Source organism: Carassius gibelio, chromosome A9 (assembly GCF_023724105.1).
Source record: "Carassius gibelio isolate Cgi1373 ecotype wild population from Czech Republic chromosome A9, carGib1.2-hapl.c, whole genome shotgun sequence".
Lineage (NCBI taxonomy): Eukaryota > Metazoa > Chordata > Actinopteri > Cypriniformes > Cyprinidae > Carassius > Carassius gibelio.
In genome coordinates, this window is record NC_068379.1 from 16978257 (window position 1) to 16995668 (window position 17412).

Genomic DNA, 17412 nt, shown 5'->3' on the forward strand with positions numbered 1-17412 from the left:
TAGTGATTCAGGACAAGCTAAAAACACGGTTTGGAAAATGGATTCATGGTGTACTCTCTTATTATTTACATTTTTCTACATTTTGAACACAAACAAAGTTACGGACCGCAGCTCTGATTGGTTGATTTCTTACCGGGAGCGGTCTGTAACTGCAAATGGCAATGGGACCACTGGGAGGAGCCAGAGGAGCTTGATTTTTTTCACAGATTATCCGTCTCATATTCTACTGTCAGGACATAATGACAGGTTTAACAAATATGTAAAAAATATATATTTGCAAAAGTTACCTACTGCGGCTTTAAGTGTAATGAAAAAAACTACATAAAGCACATTTTATGTAAAAGATTGCTTAACTCTTAGCTTCTTTGAAATAGACTATCAGCCCTGTTATTTAAATACATTTAAAGGGTGAACAATTAACAAAATACTTTTTTAAATTAATAGATTTAACACTTGAGGATTTAATACTAATTTAATTTCAGAAGCAGGGGCTCAAGAATGGGGTCCAGTTCTTTCACAACATTGTCCAGCAACATAATACACAGGGGATGAATGATTACAGTTAAACCAAACCGATGAAATAACATACATGCAGCTGCAGAAGCTTTTATTTGAACTATGTATCATATCGATCACAAGTGCAGTATGGAGTACCACAAGGCTCAGTACTAGGGCCTCTACTCTTGATGCTTTATATGTTACCCCTGGGAGATATCAGGAAACATGTTGTTAGCTTTCACTGTTATGCTGATGATACTCAGCTCTATATTTCTTCACGGCCCGGTGAAACACAGCAATTTGAAAAACTAATGGAATGCATAGTCGATATAAAAAACTGGATGACGAGTAATTTCTTACTGCCAAATTCTGAAAAAAACAGAGGTGTTAATTTTAGGACCTAAAAACTCTGCATGAAATAACCTATGAAATAATCAATTCTTCATCATCTGTTAGTTACCTAGGTGTGCTATTTGATCGCAATCTTTCCTTAGAAAGCCACGTTTCTAGCATTTGTAAAACTGCATTTTTCCATCTCAAAAATATATCTAAATTACGGCCTATGCTCTCAATGTCAAATGCAGAAATGTTAATCAATGCATTTATGTCCTCAAGGTTAGATTGTTGTAATGCTTTATTGGGTGGTTGTTCTGAACACTTAGTAAACAAACTACAGATAGTCCAAAATGCAGCAGCATGAGTTCTTACTAGAACCAGGAAGTATGACCATATTAGCCCGGTCCTGTCCACACTGCACTGGCTCCCTATCAAACATCGTATGGATTTTAAAATATTGCTTATTACTAATAAAGCCCTGAATGGTTTAGCACCTCAGTATTTTAATGAGCTCCTTTTACATTATAATCCTCTAAGTCCACTATGTTCTCAAAACTCAGGCAATTTTATAATACCTAGAATGTCAAAATCAACTGCAGGCGGCAGATCCTTTTCCTATTTGGCGCCTAAACTCTGGAATAACCTACCTAACATTGTTCGGGAGGCAGACACACTCTTGCAGTTTAAATCTAGATTAAAGACCCATCTCTTTAACCTGGCTTACACATAACATACTAATATGCTTTTAATATCCAAATCCGTTAAAGGATTTTAAGGCTGCATTGATTAGGTAGACCGGAACCGGGAACACTTCCCATAACACCCGATGTACTTGCTACATCATTAGAAGAATGGCATCTACGCTAATATCAGTGTGTTTCTCTCTTATTCCGAGGTCACCGTAGCCACCAGATCCAGTCTGTATCCAGATCAGAGGGTAACTGCAGTCACCCGGATCCAGTACGTATCCAGAACAGATGGTGGATCAGCACCTAGAAAGGACCTCTACTGCCCTGAAAGACAGCGGAGACCAGGACAACTAGAGCCCCAGATACAGATCCCCTGTAAAGACCTTGTCTCAGACGACCACCAGGACAAGACCACAGGAAACAGATGATTCTTCTGCACAATCTGACTTTGCTGCAGCCTGGAATTAAACTAATGGTTTCGTCTGGTCAGAGAAGAACTGGCCCCCCAACTGAGCCTGGTTTCTCCCAAAGTTTTTTTTTTTTCCATTCTGTCACAGATGGAGTTTCGGTTGCTTGCCGCTGTCGCCTCTGGCTTGCTTAGTTGGGGTCACTTCATCTACAGCGATACCGTTGACTTGATTGCAAATAAATGCACAGACACTATTTAAACTGAACAGAGATGACATCACTCAATTCAATGATGAACTGCCTTTAACTATCATTTTGCATTATTGAGACACTGTTTTCCTAATGAATGTTGTTCAGTTGCTTTGACGCAATGTATTTTGTTTAAAGCGCTAATTAGATAAAGGTGACTTGAATTGACTTGACTATTCACAAAAAAAGTCAGGTAGTTGAAGTGGGAACTTGAAGGAGTACTTCAGGAAAACAACAGCAAATAAATTAATAAATAAACCGAATGCAACTCCTAGAGGAGAACTGTAACAAAACAATCCACATAAACAGCTAAGCACTGGCCTGACTACACAAGCTGCCTTTCATCCCAGAGCAACAATGATGAGAAGGAGCCGAGGATGGAAGAAGACACAGGCACCTAAAGCCAGATTACTCGGCTCATTTTGGGTCCACCCCTGGGCCTTCTTTTGAATGTGTAAAATTAGACGGAAATTGTGCTTTCAGGCTTAATGTGTAATGTACAAGAGGCAACTGCTGCTCCAGGGGAAGAGAGACAATGTGTGCATTTATCAACAGGTAACATTTACTAGTTTGGATCTCTGAGGTTTTCTTGTTTTTCATGGAGGATGGGGACCCCTGGGGAGAAATACTGGTATTGCACTTTGAATAATTTTCTGTTGTCGTTTCTTCTTTCTTGTAAATCCAAATACTTCTGTCATCACAAGTTTAAAATTCAAATTCAAAATCGATTATTAGGGGCCACTTCCTCGCATTACTGCAGACAACAAGAATCCTTCACAAACAAGATATTCCTGGCCATGGCACATCATCTCCATCATTCAAAATTTCTAATAATTCAGGTCATGTTTTCAAGAATATCACAATACATTTCAGCTTCTGCTTTTATAGTATTCTTATACCTTGTTAATAATCCAAAAGTGAACACTACTGTTAAGTAGTAGTATTTAATAACAGTGTGTCTTAAATTTGTATTTTCTGTATTAATTTGTTACAGCAATATAGCCGTGTTAATTGTTAATTCTAATACACAATACAAAAAAAAAAAAAATATACAAAAATAAAAACAAGAAGAAGAAGAAGAACCTTGCATTGAACATTGCTACAGAGTGCAAATGTATGTCTTCCGCTAATCTAGCATGTACTCTCTTTCAGATTTAATGAAATAAATGCAATCCAGTGTAAAATAGATTAAAAGTTTGCTTTACAGTGACTGACTAGTGAAAATATTGAGAAGTTTGCTGCTGTGTCTCATCAAAACTGCATTTAGATACTGCTGGACGAAATCTCATAAAATATGAACATGGTTTTGGAATTTTATTGTTTCTAAATTCCTAAAACTAAAGCAACAACAAAAAAAGTATTTCAAAATCTGCTTTATAATATTATATCTAATACAAACCAAAGTCCAAAATGGTCAGACTTGAAGTAAAAAATATTGGCAAAAAACTCTCACGAGATGATGCTTGCGTTGTCAATGGAGAAACTGTCTAAAGGGGGCCAGCAATGATCCAGCTGCAGATTTTCACCGGCTCACCCAGGGAGTTCATCAGTGATATGTTTCTGGAGCAGGGGATTCCTCTTGTCTTACACGTCAATCCATTCCTCTGTAGCTCGCTGTAGAGGTCAGACACAGAAACCTACACGGCTCAAGAAAGACAATATGATCACAGCTGCTTTAGATAGTTTGATCTAGAAACAACCACCGATGGGCCTACAGAGAAATATAATAAGTTTTTATCCTATTCATCCTCATCTGTTAGTTCCAATTTAGTACTGGTATTGTGGACAGTACTATTATCGCTCTGAAATCTTTGTTTTCAGTTTAAATCTAATAAAGACTTACAGCACACAAAGGTAATAAGCTGTGTGTCATGTACCTTATATAAAAAGAATCTCTTCTGGGAGAAAAGATATTGCTTTCACAGAGGGGGGAAATATTAAAGTTAAACTACTCCCTGTTCCCTGAGTGCTATTTCAAACTCACCATAGCAATACCTGGTATTGTACAACGTGTTTTTACTGAGTTCATTCATTTTTATTTATTTTTTTTATTTTGTTTTATGGACCCTGCTCTGTTGTTAAGAGTAACCAGCTGACAGGGGCAAATGTGCACAAATAATGGCTATAGAAGAATATCAAAAACACAGTAATATTGCTCCATCTGAGACTCATAAACTGTACTGCATATAAATATGAATTTCACTCATGTTACAGTGCTTAGATGCAAATGTAATGGAAAACCCAACAAGGCTCAAGGTTATGTGTTAAATAAATGCACTTCTGCCAGACAAATCTTCTCACAGATATATTTCAATGTAAAGTATAGACTTTCTTCTACACTGTAAAATACTGCAACATTTTGCAACATTTGCTATATCTTTGGACAATATATTTGTACACTCTATTTAAAATTTTACTAGGAAATCAATGAGAAATCATTTTTATCGCTTACAATGCACAACCATGTTTTGCATTGTGCGATCTCAAAAATGGAAAATATATATAAAAAATAAAAATAAATTAATTGGGTACTTAAGGATACGTAGATACTGTAAATAGTGTCACCATTATGGTGAATAGTGATTAGTTTGCTCACTTGAACTGTTTCTTGAGCAGTAAATCAGCATATTAAATGATTTTGAAGGATCATGTGACACTGAAGAGCGAGAAATTCATCTTTGCCATAACAGAAATAAATTGCACTTGAAAATATATTTAAAAAGAAACCAGTTATTTAATTCAGTTATTTAAATTGCATTTTTTTTATCATATTGTACATAACATACATTTAAACATATTCCCTGATGTGTGCAGTATTGGCTAAAGGCCAGTTCTAATTATATGACCATTAACTGAGATAAAACAGCATCCGCACATTTAACATAATTTAAAAACATACTGAAACAGATACTGGCATCAAAGATACAGCAGGTTAAGTGTGGCTGTCACCTGTATTTAGAGATAATCAGCTATTCACATGGTTTAGAAAAGCATGATCAGATATGACTGCATTTATATAAAACATTTGTGGCCATAAATGAATGTTTACCACACAAGCATCCTTCTAAATAAAGAATCTAACTGAATGTCTGATCCACTAGTGCAGGCCCTCTTTCATCATCACTGAAAAATGGATCCTTTAAACCCCAGTTTGGCACCAGAGGAACGTAGTCTTTGTTTGAAATGACAGAGTGAGCCTGCAGAGCTACTGCAGAGAGTGATGGGAGCTCAGCGCCTTGGACTCGAAGCTGACAGCACAATCACTGAACAATCCAAACATCTTACTCACTCCCTGTGATGGTACTTCACTAATTCTTTGTGACACTGCTGCATCTGGCATCATGACACTTTATGCCCTCTGGGATGAATTCCTCCATAATTTCTGTGCTTTTTAACTCACATCCCAAAGTGAGAAAACAATTTAAAAGAGACCGTTCCAGTGAGGCTTCAGGGACCGCATAACAGATTTGCCTTAGTGAATTCAAGTGCCTTGATTCTGGCCATGCTTGAGAGAGCATGGCATAAACAATTTCTGCCCTCCAATAGGCAAAACAGACAACCTGAATTACAAACACGGGGGTGGGGGGGGAGAGATGGGGTCTGGTGGAGAGTAGAAGGAACATGAAAGCAAGTGAAATAGGGCAGAAAATGGCAGAAGGGCCTTGGTGATGCTTGGTTTACCCAAACACTAACACAAACACATGTTAAACTGACAGGCAGTATCTACAGACAAATGAGAACATTGTGTGTGTGTGTGTGTGTGTGTGCGCGCGTGTGTGTGTGTGTGTGTGTGCGTGTGTGCGCGTGTGTGTGTGTGTGTGCGTGCGTGCGTGTGTGTGTGTGTGTGTGTGTGTATTTTCTCTGTGGGTTTAGAAACAAATCACTCTTACAACTTCAAAGTTTGAACATAAAAAATGATCTGAAGAAAAGTAAACAAAGAAGAAAGGGAAAACATTCCCTCAACTTCTCTTGATGTAAAAACACAAACTAAATTCCTACAAAAAAAAAAAAACTTCCAGCAAAGACATTTTAACAGAGTTGGGCTGCACTGGAGGAGGTTACAGAGAATGTCAACAAAAAATAGTTGAGCATAGTGTAATATGCAAGCTTTCAGGAAAAGTAGAGAAGCGTTTGTTGAATGTCAGAATCTTACATAGCCTCTTTTTTGACTACTGTCCTCTGCTTACCTGACTTTCAAGGTCAACCTTTTTGTTCTTGTTGGCTTCCAGGGTCTCCTGTAGTTTGGCCAATTTTGTCCTGGACCTCCTTCAAAGCAGCCTGTTTCTTCTGGAGGCTCTCCATGGCTACCTTCAGCTTCTCTTCTGCATGTGCCCACTTCTCCTTTTTAGGGGCCACTACCTTTGCTACACCTTTAGTTTGTTCAGCTATAACTCACTTATGTTAGGAGTCCATGGCACAAACCCATTTACGAAACCCCTCAGCCACAGCAGAGGCTGTGCGGATCTTCTCCAGCACAAAGTCTGGGTTGGTGATGTATTTGTTGCAGATGACGCTCATGTAGTTGGCTGGAATACTGTCTGTGTTGTACTCATGAAGAGAAATTTCATATCTCCTAGCAGTTTTTTGCCGGGCCCCAGAAATCTTCCACCATCTTGCCAGAGCCTGAGAGGTCTGGGATACGGTTTGGTTTTATGCCTTTCAGGATGCAGATGGCTTCCATCACCAGCTTGACACCAGCTGGAGGATTTTTCGTGGATTTAACTAGAGTTATATCCTACAGATGGAGATAGATTAATTTATTGGATATTGGTGGTATGCAATAGTTTAAAAAGTACATATTTAGAATTTTCATGAAGTCGCCAAGAGACACATTTCTTTTGTGAAACACAAATGAAGATATTCTGAATTAATATTATTTTTTTTTTTACATTTTTTGTACATCCAGTGGTCAATGGTCACAAAACATATTATTTTGTCTTCCACAGCTAGAATAAAGTCATAAAAGTTTTTTCATTACATTAAACTGAGTAAATGAATTTAAATCTTTAACTCCTGCTAGAATGTGTTTCTTTGGCCAAAAAAAATCTGAGAGCTCTTTGTTGCTATAAACATTTTGTATGCAACATAAATAATAATTAGTCAATCATAGTTTCCTTCGACCTGTGGGGTGAGCATGTCCAAAGCAGTCAACGCAATTGCCAGATCGGTATCACATTCATCTTTAATGGCTTTGGCAGCCATTGCCTGCTCATTAGCCTCAGCTTCATCCACACGGACCACCTTCTCTGTCTTGGACATCTCCACAGACTCTGGCTGGATGACCACCACCATCTCTTCTACCTCTTTACTGGCAACACGCAGACGAGGCTGAATGGCCTCAGCTCTACCTGCATTGTGGACACCTAAGTGGCAGCCGATTGCAACTTCTGACTCTTTAGCTTCATGACCTCACACTGCTACCACTAACAACATCATCATCACTGGGAAAAATAAGGCTTATACAAAGACTTCACATCCCAAAATGTGAACACAACCTAATTATTCAAATCTAATCAGTCAGTGATTCTAATGCAAAGCCTCTAAGAGCAGGATGACTTCTGTTCTTTATCAGTGGAGTAGATGCTTAAACATAGAGATGAGCTGAGATGAGACATATAGTTACAACATTGCAGCTCAGAAAGGAAACATGCAGAGAGATTGATGGTGGATATGTGGAAGCTCTTGCACATGCTGATGCAGCCTTCACAAGCAGGGTCTGTCATTTCAAAGAAACGAGACACCACAGCATGCAGCGCATCTCCTGGCCAGCTCTTTTGGAATATAATAATTCATTATGCTTTTAATATTTCACTGTAACAATGCAAAATTAAACATTAAATCATTCTTGAATCCTTCAAAACAACTGTAGTTCATTTATTTAACATTTATATTATGCTTTGAAAAGGTAAAATCAACACAAAATCAGCTGTTAACTGAAATTAAAGCCATAAAAAATTGTTTACTTACAATAAATGGTAACTGATATAATATAATATAATATAATATAATATAATATAATATAATATAATATAATATAATATAATATAATATAATATAATGAAGTAGCCTACTAAAATCATTTAAATAAAATTAACTGAAAAAAAAGAGTAACACTTTACAATAAGGTTCAATAGTTAATATTACTAAACTACTTTAGTTAGCATGAACTAAGTATTAACAATACTTCTACAGCATTTGTCTTTGTTCATGTTAATTTCAACATTTACTTATGCATTATTAAAATCAAAAGTTGTGCTTGGTAACAGTAGTTAATGCTGTAAATTTAACAACAGTTTTTTTTTTTCTTTTTCATTAATTAACATTAACGTATATATATTGTAATAAATGTATTGTTCATTATTTGTTCTTGTTGGTTAAAACATTACTAATGGAACCTTATTGTAAAGTGTTACCAAAATTTTGAATACAAACCAAAATAGTATATCAATGATACTAAAACCGTTCACATTGACACAAACCTGAAACCAGTCAATCGTGCAGCAGTTAATGAGAGCAGGGAAATGTTTCAGACGGCTTCTGAATGTGTGGCCAATATGAATCATGGCCAGTACCACATACTCTAAAAACATGTTTACCCATAAATGCATACCTCGGGTCTTCATGCATACCCCGGGGCATCATTCTCTACCCTCTCCCCCCTTCATTTTTGTAAAAATTAGACATACACTTTCTTATTATTCCTCAATCTATTCATTATAAAAAATACAGGGAAGAAAAATATAATTAAAATATAAAACAATGCCTGATTTCTGATTTTTTTGTAAAAAGTGTGAAGGGTTGGCTAGAGAACCGAGTTGTGTAAATGTGTATGTATTATTATTTTTTATTTTTTTCTGTACTCTTCAAGATGGGTCTTCACCAACCTTGGGGTCATGTAAATCACAGAACATGAGGCCATCATGACCATCTGCGTCACTGTCCAGATGCTTGAAAAACTGATGGAAGTCTTCTTTCAGGTGAGACTTGGAAACTTCCTGCAGGAAGTCCACCATCCATGCACAATCAGACGGGTGCACTAAGCACTCATAATAAACCCTCAGGACCTGCATCAGAGGTGTGTTCTACATTAGTTTTTCGTTCTTACTTATGATATGACCTATAAAGCTATGCTTGCAGTTACCTCATGCAACCATAGGTGTTTTATGGCTGTAGGGTCATCTGCAGTCTCTGGTTGTGATAAGCAGATTCCCTGGATGACACTGGAAATATCCCGATGGTTGAAGAGGTAGTGGGACTTGGTTGGGGTTGGTAGGAGGTTCTTAGTGGCCTGGTACACAGACGTGGCACTAATGATCTGAGAGGTGATGCTGGCGAACGGTTTGGGAAATGGAAATCTGCAAGCAGGTAAAAATGTGACATGTATTTAAAAATGAGTTTTAAAGTATACAATTTCTTTAACAGAGGAGGGCCAAATACTCCTTTCCTTTTCTTAACAAGTTTAGACGTAATAAAGTTTTGGGTCTGTGCTGCTGTTGTTTGACTGTACACATCCTTCTCCAGATGATTCTGAAAAAAAAAAAATTTAGAGACACTTAATTAGCTCTAGTCAGCACAGATGTTGCATCAAAAATATTTTCTTTTTTTTTTATCAACACTTCCAACTGTGTCGAGTGTTGCAAAACTGTTTCTACTCTGAGCCAGGCACTGCCATTATAAAGGATGATATAAATAGTACATAGTCCATAAAATGGTTTATTTAACCCTTTGCACCTGACATAATTATGCTTTCATTTCAAAATAACAGGGCAGCAAGCAAACTGAATGTGTGGTTAAAAAAAAAACTGCCCTCTGCAATATGGATGAGTTATCTCTCTTTATAGTTTAACAGTTTACTTAAAGGATGAAAATCACCAACATGGATAACCAACATAAAAGCTCTTATTAGGAAACAGCCATGTGTCAACTAATTAATGTAAATATATGCACATTTCAGAGTGGCCTCATTTATTATAGTTTGAGGAGCCTGTGAGTTGCTCCACTTAAGCCTGACACATACAATCTCTTTCATTAATTAAAACTCTCTAAAAGAGCCATGTGGCAGAATGTGAAAAACGATGATTTAATATTCATGTTCTAAATGAGAGTGATGAAGTCATCGGCACCTGCAGACATTTCACACTCGCTACATGTAGAATCCTTTAAAGATGTAGAGCCCTTTAAAATTTGGCCAAAGAATCACAAGTGGGAAATTGTGAAGAAATGAAATGGAAAGAGGATGCAGAGGGACCTACGAAGTGAGTACACAGATTTTTGAACATTACTCAGTCTCTACAGTCTTTTCAAATCACAAGAGCTGATGTCTAAACTCCAAACTATATGGTCCGGCACACATCACCATTGTGACGCAAAAGATTTTGAGTTTTTTGTGTCGCACGTGTATTTAAACCTAGAAAACCTAATGATTCCAGTAATAGGTTAAGCTGTTTGACTGATGGATCTCCAGTCGACTGACATTCTAACCATTTCACCAACCCAAACAAGAGCACTGAGTATGTTCATCTTTTGTGGAAAAGTGTGCAGGGATCTGCAGTGGGCCACAGTTGGTCTCGAACCATTGACTAATTTATCACGATCTGATGACATGTCATCCTTCAATGCATACACGTATAAGATCATGTAAGGGGATTCATGCTCAGCTGGACAATGTGGTGTGGAAGTAGAGACAGCTGCGTCATGCACCCATTTAATTTTGAACAGGGGCACCTGTGGCAGTCCTGTTTCATTTGGTGCCATAGGTGAGCTTATACAAGATTGTAACATTTATTCTGAGACCCTAAGTGGCCTTAAGAGGGAATTCCCTACTTGTGGGAGTTTGATAAAGAATATCTCTTTGGATTTCAGACTTTAGTCTTTGCAACTTTACATAACTTCTTTATGCACCAAGATCTTGTAACATTCCAAAGAAAAAGGAAAACTTGAAATTGCATCATTTGACCCCTTTAATATCTGGTTGTTTAAGTTGTTTTCTTTGTTATTGGCGTAAATGAAGGCATGGATTTTTATCTTGGAAATGACATCGAGTTTCTGTGACACATTCATATGTTCGGCTCATATCCATTGTTTGTTTTGTTCGATTTAACAAGCTATACATTTAGTTTAGTATAAATTTTGTTAATTTAGGCCATAACAAAGATCAAAAGACACAACTTTATGTAAGTGTAATGACATTTTTGTCTAGTGGTACGCTTCTCATTCAGTGGGTAAGGGACAAAAGTTCAATACCTAACTAAATATGTAATACTAGTAAACGTCTTTTATATTCCAAAAAAGTCACAAGCAGCATGTCCCAATGATTTTCGAGCTGCATGAGATGGGAAGATGATGACAGAACATTCTGTTCAAAGCAAATGATCTGTTGAAATTGTGAAAGGGGTGATTTCTCCCACAACATCTTAGATAAACACTTTTTTAAACATACGAGTATATTGTCACAGTTCATAAACTGTGTAAGACTTATAGTTATGTTTTCGTCCACCTATTTTTATACACATTTTAGGATATTGCATAAAATACACTGGATGGAAACACCAAGATGCACATAAAATGTAAAAATGTAAAAAAAATAAAAAAATAAATAAAAGACGCATAAACTATGATGGAAAAACATAAATTAATTCCTCAGTGTGAAGTCATGTAATTTTGCCTCAACAGATCATGTGACTGGATAACTTAACCAGCCCACCAATCTCATCTCACACAATCCTAGATGTTATTTTATTAATTGTGAAATGTCTTAATCAAAGTCCATCATCAAAATAATTTGGTATAATCACCTTCCATAATTTTAACACATGACTGCATTCCCAAACATCAAGCATCCGAAAGCAAGGTAACAATGTTTGCTATTGTGTTTTGCCTGGCGAAACTCATTATTTATGAAAAAGAGCCACAGGGTAATTTTGTGCATATGTTGATGATTAATACTGAACTGAGTTTTAATCATTACATTGCTCTGAATTGCAGTAAACAACACAGTCTCAAATCCCTACTCGTCAAATGTCTGACGCATGGTCAAGGGATCTGGCGTCACTTTTTTGACGCACTGGGTATACCTTTGGCGTTATTTTTCAACGTGCAATCCGATAGACTTCTATAGAACTCAGCAGCGTTTAAATTTGACGTCTTGGTTCAGTAAACCCTCCTCATGCTACAATCAGAATAATGCAGGGACTACAAAATATATCACAGAATGCACAAAATATTCTAAACTAGGAGAGTCAAGTTAATGTGTTAATTCCATACAACAATTTATTATTAAAAAAATTGAAAAAAGTGTAAAAAATTAACATTTCAACTCATGCCCCTTACTCATGACTGACTGGACCCTGTTAATGTCATCATCATTTGTTCATTCTAAACCATTTTATTTATGGTTGCAGAGTATATTAACTCTGCATTGTTTTCAATTCCACCATCGTGACACCCTGTGATCTTTGGTGCTCTCTTTGTAGAAGCTTTATATACACCACAAAAGAATTATGGGCTTGTTCATGGTTCTGTCTGTTCAGAAAAGGCTTTTATCTAGAGCAGAAAAATGTAAGCAAGGGGTAATCCATTTTTTCTCTATTAAATTACATTTTCAGCATTTAATGAGGCATGAAATTGGCAAATTAGACCAGGTTAAACCGGGCTGGATATTGCACAATTACAGAATTGCACAATTGCTTTCTAGAACGCCAGACTGGGAAACATTTGAGAAGAAATGAAAAGCTGCAGGAAAGTGGAGATACACTGGGCATAGAAAAGAATCACCCCCTTTAAAATAATTGTGTTGCTTTGCAGACACAGTTTTTGTTTTATCCAGCTGTGTTTACTCATTCCACAGATTTACACTGTGTACAGCTGGATAAAACAAAAACTGTCAAGTCTTCCTTTCAGGCTGCAAAGCAACCAAATGTGATTCTTTAAAGGGGGGTAATTCTTTTCTATACTGCAATTGTACTCAATATGGATAATATAGATACTTTATTTAATAATGCTTTAAATTGTGTTAATTTTGGAATCTATGGTTTATTGTGAATTCTTTAAAATGATTTCAATTTGCCAATTTTTCATTACATAGAATAAAAATGTAAATCTGCACCTTTACTTTTCATCAAATGGATATGTGATATTACATGTAAATTAGTAAATTAGACTTTAGTTTTAAATGTATGTGAACCGATAAGAGGCAGTGTATACATTAGGTCCTGTAACCGGTAACTATATTTTGACTATATATAGAACAATTAGCCATGCTTTATTTTAAATGGTCCTTTATTTTTTTAAATGACTAATAATCCATATACTGAAATCATATAAGGACTTAGAAGATGAATGTATGGTAATTATTAAAGAATTGCTGTGTTTAATCACTACAACACATTGCTGACCTTCCCAGAACTACTAATCCAATCAATTATTCATAATTATTCCTTTATAAACTTAATTGCACCTTTAGATCAATCTGCAGCAGCAATGACAATCTATACAAACACTGCCTCCATTGATTTGAGACAAAATGGTTTGTGCTCTTTCGGCATAAAAAAACCTTTAAGTGCAATACCCTGATGAAGCGAATAAAATCATTTCTATTTGGGAGGAGGGAGATTTAAGCATTGGTCCTGCACCAGCTACAGTAATTAATGAATCAATAAGACTCGCTGTCTGTTGACACTTTTTGATCTTCTGATATGATCTCTGTCTCAAAGGAGCAGGTGGAAGAAGGAGAAATGTAGACAGTATTGATAGGCTTTAGACAACACAACAATTGCAAAAATTGCCTTAAGTTTGGCCTTTCAGGGCACTAAAGCAAGTAACAATTTAAAAGACTAATTTGCAGTGGACATCACAAACTAAACTGCTTGTGAGGACTAAGTAAAGCTGAACAAGATACATTTTAATTCATTAGCCATGAGATCAAAATGAAAGCTTATGTGCTGTGTGTGGTTGCTAGGACATTGCTATGTGTTTGCTAAGACATTTTGTTTGGTTGTTAGTGAACTGCCTCAGTGTGTTCTCAGCAGAAGTGTGGATCAATTTCTGCTACATAGTGAAAGCTTAAGCATACAACACCTTAAGTATACAACATTCCACAATTCAACGTTTTTACTTTGTATCTGCTCACCTCAAGCCAGGAGAAGACAGCTCTCTCATTCATCCCCTTCATCTAGCTCTCCTCTCTAAACTCTTCCATCATGCAGTCCATCAGATTCATCAGAGACCTCACCCGGCTCGTGTTGGATGTAGGAGATCATTCCTGAATGGCCACACAAAACACACTCCATTAATCCAGACCAAAAACCCATGGCTAGATGATTAGTGATATGCCATTATACAGGGCAAAGCTATCTTAAAAGTACGCAAGACATGCTTTGATATTGGTTTTCAATGTGAGATAATAAATAACAGCTTAACAATGGCTAGATGGAAAATTACAAACAAGGTTGAGAAAAAATGTGTCAGTAAATGAGCGGAAGAAAGTGCTAGTCTCTCTGACAAAAACTGTATTAACCAAAGTGCACTAAGAGACAAAACAGGACTGCCAGGAAAAGTAGTATTTAAAAAAAAAGGAAAGCACATAATTAGTGCTTTATCCCATTCTGAGAATAATGCATGCATGCAAGCACAAAAGAACCTCTAATTGCAGAAGCCTGTGGTTATTGGGAAAGAAAATGATGTCTGTAGTTAATTGAGACTATGCAACAATTTCCTATTCCTTCCAGACTCTTAGAGTAAAATGTAGGTCATATAAAAACGAATGGGTCTTTTCTGTGGTATCAGTGAGTCTCAAGTTAGTTTTTAGAAATATGTTTAAAACTCTTCTTTCAGATTCACCTACATTTCAGTAAGACCAGGAAAAAGAAAATATTATAAAAATGTAACATTAGTGAAGGGATGATCTACAGTCAATCGGTTAATCATCATCAAATAAACCTACAGTAATTAGGACCAGACACAAATTTGAATGGTCTTGTATCATCCTATGGGTTTATTTTGAGCTTTAAAGAATAGGGAACTTGTTTGAAATTATTTTTACATGAGACGAAAATCATTTTTTGAATGTGCAATTTAATATCAGTTCAATCAATGTGCAGCTCTTAATATTAAAGATGTCTTTTAATTCTATGGGAAAGAACTCCCTTATTATCTGCAGCCCGGTTACAGCTGTACCTTAGTGCCTTTGCAGATGAGCTGAAGACACGATGGCAGCATGCGGTCGAAGAGGCCAGTGATAAGGTCTTTGTGCATGGAGCTCAGAGTATACGGCAAAGTGTTGAGCCAAGACAGCATCAAAGGCCGTCCTCCCAACATGTGAGGCTCAATGTAGATCAAACCACAGTGAGATACCTGCACAGAAAGCAGTAATGTCCCAGCTTGATAAAAGAACTGATACATATTGTTTAAAAGCTTAGAGTCAGCAAAAGAAGTCTATTAATTATAAATTAATGGTCTTACATGATCCTTCTGAAATGCTTAGGTGCTCAGGTGCTTTTTTTCTTTTCCAAAAAAAAAAAAAACATTGGACAAAGAGATAGAAAAAATACCTACTGACCCCAACCTTTTGAAAGTAACAGCTGACTAGGTAATGTGACTTTCATAAATATATAAAATTCACTATCACAAAGATGCAAACAAACAGCACTCATTGCCGCAGTAGTCCTTTCTAAAGGATGTGGACATTCAAACTTTGTATATATTACTTAGCCATCTGGAATGGTGCATAGTTCAAACAAATTGCATTTTATTCATCTGTATGGCAGCTGCACTGGGTTACTGAAAAGATAAAGGTCTTCTGTGCTTAATGGTTTGATGAATTGCACATCATCAAGGTTGCGTGATGGAAACAGCTGTCGGCTCCAACAGTAGGCCCATGTGAATGGTAGAGGTGTAAGTGAATTGCAAACTGGGTGCTTATGCACAGGTGTTAAGCCGGAGGAGACATCTGGAACAAGCATGACCTCAAGACCATGTTAGCTTGTTCAACTGGATTCTCATTGAACTTTGGTCTAGTTTGCAGCCACATGAGTTAAGCATTAATATATAAAATGGAGGAGAACAAGACAGAAATTGCTAGAGACATATATAAGCCAAAGGAAGATTTATGCTAGAGCCAGACCTCTTTTGTTTTGTGTCAAAGCAAGACAAGATATTCACACAAATGTGATCTCTGCCTCCTTCTTTCCCTCTGGCTCTACTTTGATCTGATCTGGTGATGGCCGACAACAACACAAAATCACACACTTTGACATTTTCACGCTCTTTCCTTCTCCATAACGTGCTGGTTTAATCTCTGTCATCATCACCCATTCTTTTGAATCTGAGCCTTCTGCCCACACTGGGCCAGAAAAAGCTTGCGATCCACAACTATAAGAGGTTTTCCTCAGGCCGGGATGTGTGAAGCAGAAGCTATGTCAGATACAAAGCCATCTTAGGAGAAGACGCTGAGATAAATAAGGGGAGGAAATCGCGTTGGTGTTCCTGAAAGAAAGAAAGCCAATAGCAAAATGCCATTATGCCATTCTTGAGTAGGCTGAGAGAGGGGGGAAGCGTGATGTGGGTGTGTTATTGCCAGTGAATTGGAAAGTCCCTTTTGACAGGTTTGCTAAATGACAACAACAATACCATTTGATGGCCAATTTTGTTTTTGTTTTTTGCAACCCAAAACATCAAAGGCAGCCTCAGAGATGTCTAGTCTGATAAACATACAACAAAATGTGCTAGGAAATGTGAGGATATATTTTCATCAAATTTCATCCTTTTTAGACTATACTGTATTTAAAATAAATAAATATGTGCACTGTTTGCCTTTGTAGGTGGAATATATTAAAGGGATATGTTTTTGAAATATTTTGTAAATGCCTACTGAAATGAAGTTAGAAACAAGTGGATTAAGTTTTTCAGTAAGATTTGTGATCGTTACAGTGTTTCTATCTTACTTGTACTGTGAGCCTGTCACGGTATTTCTAATGGCATGTAATGGAGTTTTTTGTTTAAGGTTGAGGCTGTTATTAACTAAATTGTACACAAAAGTGTTGAAACAAGAGCAAATCATTTATTATTATTATAATTTTTTTATGTGTGTCCAATGAAATTGATATATTTAGTAAAAATGTAAAAGTAAATAAAAATTCACTTTTGAATATCACTTTAATCATATGGTTTTCATATTAAAGTAACTCAACAATCTAAAGGGGAGGTCACACTTTTCTTTCTGTTGACTTCCATTCAA

General features: G+C 36.6%; 1 pseudogene; it reads right to left on the bottom strand.

The window, feature by feature from the left end:
- The window catches only part of LOC128019357 (dynein axonemal heavy chain 7-like), a 46084-nt pseudogene that overhangs the window by 10778 nt on the left and 17894 nt on the right, over positions 1-17412 (bottom strand).